Source organism: Lithobates pipiens, unplaced genomic scaffold (assembly GCF_037356315.1).
Source record: "Lithobates pipiens isolate NorthernLeopardFrog02 unplaced genomic scaffold, aLitPip1_a1.2 Scaffold_8, whole genome shotgun sequence".
Classification (NCBI taxonomy): domain Eukaryota; kingdom Metazoa; phylum Chordata; class Amphibia; order Anura; family Ranidae; genus Lithobates; species Lithobates pipiens.
In genome coordinates this window covers 567,232,479-567,246,301 of record NW_027507903.1, presented here as the reverse complement: position 1 = coordinate 567,246,301, position 13,823 = coordinate 567,232,479, and the positions used below count along the sequence as shown (strand labels likewise).

Sequence of the window (13,823 nt, the reverse complement as noted above, 5' to 3'; positions counted from 1 at the left end):
GCTTATTTTAAGCCAAAGGAAATATATTGAACAGCACTGGGGAAGGATGTGAGAATTAGCAGGTGAAATAATCAGGAACAGTATTTTGAAAGAGGAAACTTGAAACTTCTTGTTGAATTGTATAGCAAAAATCTATGTCATTTATACTTCTTACACCACGACCCTGTATGGGTACCCAAGTCATTTTTCAAACAACTAAACAGTATCACTAGCTCGTTCCTTTGGGCTCCAAAACCACCACACATAGGACTCAAAGTACTTCAAGAACCCTTGGGACAAGGAGGGTTGGCCCTACCTGACTGGATGAAATATTACTTACCTGGTCAAATGGTCTTTGTCCACAAATGGTTGATTTCGGATGAAGGGGATTTTGTCACAGTTGTGGAAGCGACTCATCTGGGGTCGTATGAGTCTCTTCGCTTGGCCATCCACAGAGGCATCAAGTCTGACTTACCTCTCACGATGGCTATGAAGGCCAATATTAGGGCATGTGAGGAGGTGGTACAGTTAGCCTGTCCGAGCTATTTGGGCTTCTCACAGCAGATCCTGCTGTGGGGAAATCCTAAGCTGCCCCATTTCTACTCATTCCCTGATCCAATGGTGTGGGTGGTCAAGGGCATAAAGCTTCTGAAGGACATTACGAGGGAAGGGACTCTCCTGACGTTTGACCAATTTGAGTCCAGGCAATGATCTCCCTAACTCTTACTTTTTCAGATTCATACAACTTCGCCACGCCTTACAACCTCAATTTGGTGTCCGGGGGTAGAATCCTTCCCATCAACTATGGAAGACATGCTTATGGGATCGACCTGTCATGTACAAAAAAATGTTTAAGAAGAATCCGGTAGCACTGATAAGGTGTAGAGAGCACTGGGAGGGGGAAGTCCCTGACATAAATGGGGAGGAATGGGATGACATGTGGGACCATCCCTCCAAACACTTGGTCTCTGCATGAGATAGATTAATTCAATTCAAATGTTTGCGTAGAATTTATTTCACTCCTGCTAGACTTGCAGTAATCTACCCGTTGGTCTCCACAGACTTTTGGAGATGTGGCTTTTCACCGGCTGATGCATCATCTGGGAATGTCCTCAAATAAAGATCTTCTTTTGTTTTAGCAGAGGCCCTAAAGACTAAAATTGCAATTTTTGCAATATTTTACGTCACACTGTATTTGCGCAGCGGTCTTTCAAATATAATTTAAAAAATATATATATATACACTTTAATGACCTCAATACAGTGCACTTACAACCCCTTCCTGCCCAGACCAATTTTCAGCTTTCATCGCTCTCACACTTTGAATGACAATTACTCAGTCATGCAACACTGTACCCATATGAAATTTGTGTATTTTTTCACACAAATAGAGCTTTCTTTTGGTGGTATTTAATCACTAGTGGGTTTTTAGTTTTTGTGCTATAAATAAAAAAAGACCATACATTTTGTGAAAATTTATACTGCTACATATCTTTGGTAAAAGTCACCCAAATTAGTGTATATTATTTGGTCTGTGCGAAAGTTATAGAGTCTACAAACTATGGTGCCAATCATTGAAAATTGATCACATCTGATCACACCGGATGTACTGAAGGCCTATCTCATTTCTTGAGACACTAAGGCTACTTTCGCACTGGGGCGGGCGGGCATTGGTGGTAAAGTGCCGCTACTTTTAGTGGCACTTTATCCTCGTTTTAGCGGCGCTATACGGCCGCTAGCGGGGCATTTTTAACCCCCACTAGTGGCCGAAAAAAGGTTAAAACTGCCCACAAAGTGCCACTTTGCCAGCGACTTGTCGGTGCTGCCCCATTGTTTTCAATGGGCAGGGACGCTTTAGGAGCGTATACATCGCTCCTACGGCGCTGTAAAGATGCTGCTTGCAGGATTTTTTTTTACCGTCCTGCACCACACTGCTCCAGTGTGAAAGCACTTGGGCTTTCACAATGGAGAAACAGGAGAGGCTCTTTACAGGCACTATGCAGCCGCTATTTTTAGCGCTATAGCACCTGTAACACGCCTCAGTGTGAAAGTAGTCTTACAAGTCAGGAAAGTACAAATACCCCACAAATGACCCCTTTTTAGAAAGTAAACATTCCAAGGTATTAACTATGTAGCATGGGGAGTTTTTTAAGTTGTATTTTTTTCTCACAATTCTTTGCAAAATTACGATTTATTTTATTTTTTTATTTTTTTACAAAATTGTCATATTAACAGGTTATTTCTCACACACAGCATATGCATACAACAAATTATACCCCAGAATACATTCTGCTACTCTTCCCCGAGTATGGCGATACCATGTCTGAGACTTTTACACAGCCTGGCCACATGCAAAGGCCCAACATTGAAGTAGCACCTTCAGGAGTTCTATGAGCATAAATGACACATCTCATTTCTCAACCACCTATTACACTTTTGAAGGCCCTGGAGCACCAGGACAATGGAATTGCCCACAAAATTACCCCATTTTGGAAAGAAAACACCCCAACATATAATCTATGAGGCATAATGAGTCTTTTCAATGGTTCGTTTTTTTCCCAGAAGTTTTTGGGGGAAAAAAATTAAACCTTTTTTTTTTTTTTTTTTTTTTTTTTTTTTTTTTTACACAAAGTTGTCAATTTATAAGATATTTCTAACACATAGAATGTATATAGCAAAAATGACACCCCAAAACACATTCTGCTACTCTTCCTGAGTATGACGATACCACATGTGTGAGACTTTTACACAGCCTGGCCCAACATTGAAGTAGTACCTTCGGGCTTTCTAGGAGCATAAATTACATATCTCATTTCATTCCTACCTATCAAACTTTTGAAGGTCCTGGAGCACCAGGACAGTGGAATTACCCACAAAATTACCCCATTTTGGAAAGCAAACACCCCAATGTATATTCTATGAGGCATGGGCTGCAGATAGGTACTCGGGTATTCTGTTGGGCTGCAGATAGGTACTCGGGTACTCTGAGCTGGTGACAGGTACTTGGGTACTCTTATGGCCTGGTGACAGGTACTCGGGTACTCTTATGGCCTGGTGACAGGTACTCGGGTACTCTTATGGCCTGGTGACAGGTACTCGGGTACTCTTATGGCCTGGTGACAGGTACTCTTATGGCCTGGTGACAGGTACTCGGGTACTCTTATGGCCTGGTGACAGGTGCTTTGATGGGTGGTGACATCAGTGTGATTGGTGTACACTGTAAGCGGTAATGAGATGTTACCACATTCTCCTTCTCACACATGATCGGTGTGTGAGGAGGAGAACCCGGTAACATTTTGTTTTGTTACCCCTCTGTGTTTACATTTAGTGATCGGCTGTGAAAGGATCACAGCCTATCACGTGGTAAACAGCCGCCAACTAATGGCTGTTTACCAGCATCGGTGACACGCTGCCACCGAGGTGCATGCTCAGCACAATCACACGCATGCACCATGCAAAGTGAGGAGTTAGCTGTTCACCACCCACCCCCCCCCCCCCCCGGTGACGAGCGTTGTCTCTGAGAAACGCTGCCACCGACAGTATAGGGCTGCGTGCACATGATCACGTGCATGCCCTGTTTAAATGTATGGACATCATATGACGCCCGCCCAGAAGGTGATCCATGCCCCCCGGCCGTCATATGATGGGCGTGCGGCAAGCGGTTGATGAATGTTTAAAAAAAAAACAAGTTAGGCAAATTTTTTGTATAATGTGAAACATGATGTTACGCCGAGTAAATAGATACCCAACATTTCACACTTTAAAATTGTGCATGCTCATGGAATGGTGACAAACTATGGTACCTAAATAGCTCCATAGGTGATGCTTTACATTTTTCTTACATGTTACTTGTTTAGAGTTAGGGTCCTTTCACACGGGGCGGATCAGTTCTGATCCGCCCCGTGGATGTCCGTTTGCTCAGCGGGGATCACTCCGCCGATCCCCGCTGAGCAGGGAGATGACAGGTCTGTCTCCGCACACTGTGCAGGGACGGACCTGTCACAGCGCCGCTCTCCCCTATGGGAGATCGGATGACGACGGACCGCAGTGCCCGTCGTCATCCGATCCGATCCGCAGACGGATGGAAAAATAGCTTTTTCCTCCGTCACACTTTTTCGGATCGGAGCGGGTCGGATGTCAGCGGACATGTCACCGCTGACATCCGACGCTCCATAGAGCTCTATGGAGCACCCGTTCAGGTCCGCCTGAAAAACTGACAGGCGGGCCTGAACGGGACGTTAGTGTGAAAGGGGCCTTAGAGGAGATCTTGCACTAGAATTATTGCTCTTGCCCTAACGATCACAGCAATAACTCACATGTGTGGTTTGAACACTGTTTACATATGCGAGCGCAACTTACATATGTGTTTGCTTCTGTGCGCCAGCATGTAGGGATGGGGCTTTTACATTTTTTTTTATTTATTATCTTTACACTGTCCCTTTAATTTTTTTGTATCACTTTTATTCCTATTACAAGGAATGTAAACATCCCTTGTAACAGAAGTAAGCATGACAGGTCCTCTTTGAGAGATCTTTATTATTTACTTTTAAAAGCAAAAAAAAAAACATTTTTTTACCTTTAACCAATTTACCCCCTTCCTGACCAGAGCACTTTTTGCGATTCGGCACTGCGTTGCTTTAACTGACAATTGCGCGGTCGTGCGACTTTGTACCCAAACAAAATTGATGTCCTTTTTTCCCCACAAATAGAGCTTTTTTTTGGTGGTATTTGATCACCCCTGCAGTTTTTATTTTTTGTGCTATAAACAAAAAATGAGCGTCAATTTTGAAAAAAATGCATTATTTTTTAGTTTTTGCTATAATAAATATCCCCCAAAAATCTATAAAAAAAACGGAAAATTGTTTCATACTTACTGTAATTTTCCTTTCCTGGTGCCTACCCATGGCAGCATACCTGTGATAGCTCCGCCCCGGAGTCCTCCCCTCAGGATAGTTAATAGCTTATAAAAATGACCAACCTACCCCCCCAGCATTCTCCAATTATGTCGAATACCAAGGGAGGGAGCGTATGCTGCCATGGGTAGGCACCAGGAAAGGAAAATTACAGTAAGTATGAAACAATTTTCCGTTTTCCTGGTGCCCCCATGGCAGCATACCTGTGATACAATAAATAGCTAAGACCAGGGTGGGTACTGCTTCAAAGAAAATTTTAATTAAGGAAAAGCGATAGCTGCTTCAATTGCCCTTTTCCTGAATTCTACTGAAGTGAGTGCTCCTGGATCAATTCTGTAATGGCGCATGAACGTATTTGGCGACATCCATGTGGCCGCTTTACAGATTGTTTCCAACGATATACTTGCTCTTGCCACCCATGAAGAAGAAACTGCTCTCGTTGAATGGGCTTTCACCGCCGGAGGCTCCAACCCTCTAGCCCTATACACACTTTGGATTAACCTGCAAATCCATGAAGCTATCGTCCTCGATGTGGCTCCTTTCCCTTTATTTTTGCCCCATGGTAGTACAAATAATCTATCCGATGCTCTGAAAGGACTTGTGGCCTGCAAATAACGTGCTAGAACTTTAGAAACATCCAACTCATGCAACGAACCAGATAGATGATCCGTGAACGAAGGGAGTGCCCAAGCCTCAGAGAGAGAGTGGATCGGGATGACACTTTTGGGACAAATTCTTGAACTGTCCGCAATTCCACCCTGTCCGGGAAGAAAACTATGTGTTCTTTCTCTGCTCCTAACGCCTGCAATTCTGAAGCTCTCTTCCCCGACGTTATAGAAACTAGAAAAACAGTTTTGAGCCTTAGGTTCCATAGTGAAGCGGCCTCCAATGGACTAAAAGGCTGCGTTATTAGACAGTCTAGCACAAAAGGTAGGTCCCAGGCCGGGAAAGCTCGTTTTACTGGAGGGCGGATCTTCTTGACTGCTTTGAGAAATTGCATGATGAGAGCATCTTCTGCCCATTTTAAGTAGGTACTTGCTGAAATTGCTGCTACTTGAACTTTTAATGAACTTAAACTGAGTCCCAGGTCTAAATCATTCTGCAGAAACTCCAAAACTATTGAGGTAGAAGGACTGGTGGGATCCCCTCGTTTGCTTATTGCAAACGTTTTGAATTTGTTCCATATCTTAGAATAGATAAAGTTTTTGGATGGTTTCCTAGCTTTCAGGAGAGTCAAGATCACTCCCGCTGAGAATCCCAATGATTGGAACTTCTGCCGCTCAATATCCAGACATGTAGCTTCAATTTGTGAGGAGCTGGGTGCAACAATTTCCCCTGTGAGAGAAGCTGCGGGAATACAGGGATCTTGGACGGTGGGCATATGCTGAGGTTCACAGCCCAAGGGAACCATGGCCTCTTTGGCCAGTAAGGCAGAATAGCTATCACTCTGATTGGCTCCATTGCTAATCTGATTAAGAACTTTGCGATCAATGGTCAGGGGGGAAACGCATATGCAGTCTCGCAAAGCCATGGACTCGAGAGGGCATCCACTGCTTCTGCTCGGGGATGAGGCAGGCGGGATAGAAATCTTGGCAGCTTCGCATTCACTAGTGAGGCAAAGAGATCTATTTCTGGTGGCTTCTAGAGATTCATGATCCAACGGAACACTGATGGGTGCATTGCCCATTCATTGCTGTCTGGAAAACAACGTGATAGGCGATCCGCCTGCTGATTCAAACATCTCGGAAGGTAAACTGCCTTTAAATCCACTAAATTCTTTCCACCCAAATGATGGGCTCCACTTCCCTTAGTAAAGTAATGCTGTGCGTCCCCCCCTGCCTCTGTATATATGATACCGCTGCTCTGTTGTCCATCCGTACCAGCACTTGTCTCTGTCGTAGATGTTCTTTTAGACTTAACAAAGCTAAATACACTGCTCTCAGCTCTAAGACGTTGGAGACTACCCCTGTCACGGGGACGTCCCATCTCCCTTGTACTGCCAGGTGATCGCAGTGAGCTCCCCACCCTTTCGAACTCGCGTCGGTGGTAAGAATGGTCCAGGAAGGGCATTGCAGGAGCCGAGGTTTTGAAATTATTTCCTTCGACCACCAGGAGGAGACCCCTCCTCATGGAAGCAGAAATTGCTATTCTCTGACATAGGGACTTCCTCCTCCACTGCGTCAAAAAGCCCCATTGAAAAATCCTCAGATGCCAATGAGCCCAAGGTAACATGCTGCCATAGTCCAGATTAAACTCAGGCAATTTGAGGCTGACAGGTGGGAGAGCGACCTGACGTGGATCATCTTCTGGGCAATCGTCTTCACCTTCTGAAGAGGGAGGTGCACTGTACCAGCCTTGGTGTCGAATAGAGCACCTAAGTAAATCATCGCCTGAGTTGGGGTCAGGTGGCTCTTCTCTGCATTTACTAACCATCCAAACTCCAGCAGAATCCCCTTGTGGACCCGTAACTGGGCTTGATTGGACGCTAGCAGTGTCGTCCAGAAAGTGAAAGACTCGAAGGCCTTTTTCCCTGAGAGGAGCCAGGATTGAAACTAGAAACTTTTGAGAATATTCTTGGTGATGTACATAGGCCAAATGGCAGGCATTGAAACTGGAGATGTGCTGATCCTATTGCCACTCTCAAAAATCTTTGAAATGCTGGCAACACGGGAACATGGAAATAAGCATCTTGCAAGTCTACCGATACGATCCAATCCCCTGGTTGGATCATTTGCGTGATCGTCTGCAAGGATTCCATCTTGAATGAGTTGAGCTTTATGAAACAATTTAACCTCTTCAGATCCACCACTGGTCTCCATCCTCCACTCTTCTTGGGGACGAAGAAGAGAGGAGAATAGAATCCCGTGAACCTTTCGGAGGGAGGGACCGGTAAAACTGCCTGTTGTGCTACAAGAAGATGTAGATATCTCTGTAAAGCTTCCGCTTTCTGCAGTGACGTTGGACTTCTCGTTAGAACGAACAAATCTTGCGGGGCCCCTTTTTTGAAAGGTCCAAAAATGGCCAAAACGGATCGTAGAAACTACCCACGGATCCTCGCATCGACTGGCCCATACTTCCGCAAACCTCTTCAACCTGGCCCCTACTTGCTGGAGTGGCCTCTTGTCAAAAGGACTTCGTCCCCTCATGAGTGTTGGAGAGACCTCTCTGTTTATTCGCTTTTAAAAACGTGGCCCGAGTACTCCTCCAATTCTTTTTGGGGTCTTTATTTTGTCTAAAGTTAGAGAAACTTCTATTCCTAGAAGCTTGGAATTTTGTTGATACCACACGTGACCGCCTCACTCTTCTATCCTGGGGAAGTAGCCCAGACTTCCCTCCTGTCACTCTAGATATTGCCTTCTCCAATCTTTCTCCAAAGAGCGCCTTCCCATCAAACGGGATTCTGCACCAGTTCTGTTTTGAAGCTGCGTCGGCAGCCCATGGCTTCAGCCATAGCGCGCGCTTAGCCATGATTGTGTGTAACATTGCCCTAGCCGCATATCTCACGGAGTTAATTGCGGCTTCTCCAATAAAATCTGCTGACAGCTTGAGCTTTTCTAACGCCTTTATAATATCGTCCTTGAGGACCTCTTCTCGGATGGCAACTTCAATATTATCTGTCCAAACTTTAATGGCATTAGACACCGAGGCTAAAGCTACTGCCGGTCTACAGGTTCCTCCCGCCAGCTGATAGGCTTTTTTCAAATCCGCATCTATACGCCTGTCCAGAGGATCCTTAAAGGAGGCCGAATCCTCCATAGGCAGGGTGATGTTCTTGGCCAAACGCACCACTGCTGCGTCTACTACTGGCGGCGTATCCAGGAAGGCTGCATCCGATTCGGCCAGCGGGTACAATTTCTGGAGTCTATTTAGAGAGACGCGTTTATCTGTCCTCTTCCATTCCCCCTCTATTAAATCTTTTAATTGCTCTAGAAAAGGAAAAAAATTCAATCTCTTTTTCAGAAATGGAAAGAAGGTTTTTGCCTTTTTCGGAGGTTCTTCCACTTCTTCCCAACCGATGGCTTGTTTTACTGCTAAGACAAAGGGCTGCACTAATGAGAAATTAAAGCCTGAAGGGTCTGCATCATCTGAGGAATCCTCCGAATCGGGTTTGTCCCCAGCTGATAAGGGAGGCGGGGTCGCAGAAGTGCCTGCCTGGTCTGTGGATGATTGACCCCGATTAGACATTTCTGATGTTTGACCCTTAAGCGTGTCTTGCAGGGTGGGAGTCGTATGAATTAGTTCCGCTAATGAGTCTTTCACTACTCTTTTAATCAATTCTGTAACTTGTTCCACCTCCGCCTTTTCGCGTTCCGCGTAGGCTTGAAAACAGTCTTTACAGATCAGTTTATCAGACATCGGGGGTGCTCCACACGCTCTACATTCTCTCTTTCCCCATCTGTGAGGGCTAGCTGAACGATTCCTTTTGGAACTTGTTCTTGGCAAAGAATGATGAGAGGTAGATGAGAGGCTGTGCACTGAGCTTGGATGTGTGCGTCCGTTGCGATGACCAGACGTCTGGTTAGACGCACTCTGGTGTAAAGGGCTGAAACGAAAAGTAACAGCACAAGGCTCTCTTTTAGTCCGACCAACAAAAAAAAAAAAAAGGAAGAAAAATCTTTTGGCACGTACCCTTACCTAAGAAAGCAAGGGTCTTGGTCTAGCGGCGGCTGGCTCATAACTGCAGGGCAGGCAAGGGCGAAAGTGACTGGACAGAATACTAAAGATAATACAATAGACTCCTATGAGACCCCGTGAATATACACCCATACACACATACACCCATACACCCATACACCCATACACATATTCAGATATCCCCAACTATACAGCCCTGCCTAAACAATTACAAATTCATCCTATAACTTCATCCACAACTTTACTTCATGAAAAATGCTTGAGAAGAAAGAAAAATAGTTCCAACACAAATCCATCTCTGTCTTCCTTACAACCCTCTAAATTATCTCCCCTCTACATATATATATATACCTATAAATATACATCTAATAGAGAACAAAAAACAAGTACAGAGAAAGAATCATGCACAAGCAAAACCTATAGTCAAACCGCACTACAGCCACATTTATTTACTTCTTTCTTTTTTATTTACTAAGGAATCAGGTTCCAGTCCACACAGAGCACTCAGGAGGCAGCACCTACAGCTGACTTACCCTGCCTCCTACTGACCCCACAGCCCCTAAGTAGAGGAAGGAACCTCCCATCCCCTTCCTCTGCTCTGCCCCCCTACCGAAGGGCAACACTGCCTGTTTTCCCTTCTCCAAGATGGCGCCGACAGCGTCAAACGCCCGCGCATGCGACCAGCATAACTATAGTCAGAGTACAGCGCTGCGCGCCCAGCGCTTGCTGCAATTAACACCGCTCGTAAAAAAGGCAGAAAGATAATAAACAGCACAATGAAAAGGGAAAGCTCAGAAGTGAGCCCCTACCTGCCCCACCGACTGACAGCTTTGCCTTCAAGCAGAACCAATATCCCACGTAGGAAGTGGCTGCTGCCCCAAAAGACCCCCAGAAGGGGCTCCCCTCTTATAAGCGCTGGTTAGCAACCCAAGAATGGGGACTGCATCTGGGAGAGGCTTGAACCCAGATGGAAACTGCTCACGGCAGAGGTAAGATACGTCCAACACTATCCGTTAGGTATGAGGAAAAAAAGGAGAATGTTAGGGGGGGGGGGGGGGGTAGGTTGGTCATTTTTATAAGCTATTAACTATCCTGAGGGGAGGACTCCGGGGCGGATCTATCCCGGGGCGGATCTATCACAGGTATGCTGCCATGGGGGCACCAGGAAAACATTTTTTCCCTTAGTTTAGGCTGATACGTATTCTTCCACATTTTTTTGGTTAAAAAAAAATTAGCAATAAGCGATTATTGATTGGTTTTCGCAAAAGTTATAGCGTTTACAAAATAGGGGATATTTTTATGGCATTTTTATTAATATATATATTTTTTTTTAAATGGCGGTGATCAGCGATTTTTATCATGACTGCGACGTTATGGTGGACACATTGGACGTTTTTGACACTTTTTGGGACCATTGTCATTTATACAGCAATCAGTGCTATACAAATGCTCTGATTCCTATGTAAAGGACACTGGCAGTGAAGGGGTTAACCACTAGCCGGCAGTGTAGGGGTTAAGTGTGTCCTAGGGGTGTGTTGCTAACTGTGGGGGGCATGGCTATGTTTTACAGATCACTGATCTCTGCTCCAATCACAGGGAGCAGAGATCAGTGTCACTTGTTGCTAGGCAGATTGGGGAGATGCTGTTTACAATGGCATCTCCCCGTTCTCCCTCTCCGTGAGGCGATCGTGGGTATCCCAACGGTGATCGAGTCTGCGGACCCACGGAGCTTCCCGCCGCCTCTTAAAGGGCAACATACAGGTACGTGATTTTGCCTGTACGTGCCCTTCTGCCGACGTATATCGGCGTGAGGTGGTCGGGAAGCAGTTGAGCCCTGGACCATTTGGCACTATGTCGCTTTAGCTGACAATTACGCGGTCGTGAGACATAGCTCCCAAACAAAATTGATGTCCTTTTCTTCTGACAAATAGAGCATTCTTTTGGTGGTATTTGATCACCTCTGCGGTTTTTATTTTTTGCGCTATAAACAAGAAAATAGCGACACTTTTGAAAAAAACGTATTATTTTTTACTTTTTACTTAAATATCCCCAAAAATATATATAAAAAATTTTTTTTATCCTCAGTTTTGGTCGATACGTATTCTTCTACATATTTTTGGTAAAAAAAAAAAAAAAAAAAACGCAATAAGGGTTTATTGATTGGTTTGCGCAAAAGATATAGCGTCTACAAAATAGGGGTTAGTTATGGCATTTTTATTAATCAATTTTTTTACTAGTAATGGTGGCGATCTGCGGTTTTTATCGTGAATGTGACATTATGGCAGACAAATTGACAATTTTGACAAATTTTTGGGACCATTGTCATTTTTACAGCGATCTGTGCTAAAATTGCACAGATTAGTGTAAAAATGACACTGGAAGTGAAAGGGTAAACCACTAGCTGGCTAGGAAGGGATTAAGTGTTTCCTAGGGAGAGATTCTAACTGTTAGGGGGCATGGCTACGAGTGACACGTCACTGACCACCGCTCCCGATCACAGGGAGCTATGGTCAGTGACAGTGTCGCTAGGCAGAATGGGGAGATGCTTGTTTACATTAGCATCTCACCACTCTTCCTCTTCATGACACGATGGCACGGTGGCAAATTCCAAGAAACTTACAGGTACGCCCTTTTGCGCAGCTGTGCCAGTCTGTCAATGTAAATGTACAGGTGGCGGTCAGCAAGCGGTTAAGGGGAAAAAGAATCCTTGTATACGCCCGAGAGGCAGAAGTGACGTCAGATGGTTTTCTGGTCCTCCAAGGACATAGAGCCAAATGGGGATAATTTTGCCCTCACTCACCTTCCTGCCTAGCCATCAGCCTCACCAGATTGGTTCCTGGGTTTACTGATAGCTCCAGTAAGCTTGTAAACCACCAGGCAGAGGCTGGAAGAGGCACCTATCCCACGGCCTATAAAAGTTCAGTCTCCAACCACTCCTGTAGAAAAATCTCAGGGCATTTCCTCTAGCAAGCCTTAAAGTGATATTAAAGGCTTTGTTTTTCTAATAACAAAGATGTCATACTTACCTGCTCTGTGCAGTGATTTTGCACAGAGCAGCCCCAATTCTCCTCTTCTCAGGTCTCTCGCTAGTGCTCTTGGCCCCTCCCTCCTGCCGAGTGCCCTCAGAGCAAGCAGCTTGGTCTGGGGGCACCCAAGAATACGCATTCACGAGATGTGGCTCTGTGTACCCTTTCGCACACATAGCCGCTGCTCAGCCTTGACCCTTTATCTCTTCATTAGCTCACCCAGTGACTCCCAATACTTTTGGAAATATAGTGTATTGCAGTGCAAGAAAACTCCTTCCAAGCTCCTACTTGTGGTTTTGCATCACAAAGTTTAGGTCTTTTCTTGACTTTGTACTACCACTTGTATCTGGGGGTCTGACAGTGCTGTCCAGAGTGTTCTTGCAGAGCTTGGGTAACATGGCCTTAACTGGGGAATACTACCCTCCAAGGTATGTCACTAAATTATATAAATTAGATATATAGTGCACATAATTGTATTTTTCACTCAAATATTCTAGGCATGCATAATTTCATATGGTAGCGTGGCCGAGCGGTCTAAGGCGCTGGATTTAGGCTCCAGTCTCTCTGGAGGCGTGGGTTCGAATCCCACCGCTGCCAATTGTTTTTTTAGATGGATGCTTTTTTTATTTATTTTTTTTTTAAACATTGTTTCATTGTTATACTTTTGTATGTTATTCAAGCTAAAAATGTCTAAAGCTAGGACAAAGTTAAATAAAGAAATCAGCACTAATAAAACAGGAGGGAAGGAGGGGAGAAAAATGGTGGCCACTGTGGACTTTTTCTGGTGCATAAGGACAAACAACTAAAAATACAATTACCAAATTGTATTGACAATTATAAAGTTAAAATACATAGGTGCATAAAGGTTAAAATTATATAAAAACTCTATCTTATATTGAGGGCTCCCCAAAGGCTGAACAATGCCACAATTGGTGCATAGACTGTCCTTGTCCACCTTGATGTGGCCTCTAGAAGCAAGGTGGACAAGGACCCCTCATGCTCAAATCATGACATTGCTCTCGAGATTGCCTTTTACAGCCTCTTTCCAAAGAGGGCCTTCCCATCAAACGGGATTTTGCATCAATTTTGTTTGGATGCCGCATCCGCTGCCCACGGCTTTAGCCACAATGCTCTTTTGGCCATGTCAGCATGGAACATTGCCCTGGCTGAATATCCCATGGTGTCTATTGCAGCCTCTCCAATAAAATCTGCCGATATTTTAAGCTCATCCAAAGCTTTAATAATATCTTTGGGGACATCTTCTCAAATAG

General features: G+C 44.8%; 1 non-coding gene across 1 annotated transcript; it reads left to right on the top strand.

Annotated features, from left to right (window-relative positions):
* Positions 1-13,067: 13,067 nt before the first annotated feature.
* Positions 13,068-13,149, top strand: TRNAL-UAG (transfer RNA leucine (anticodon UAG)). The gene has a single exon. It is a non-coding gene; the product is annotated as a tRNA-Leu (tRNA).
* The last annotated feature ends 674 nt before the right edge of the window (positions 13,150-13,823 follow it).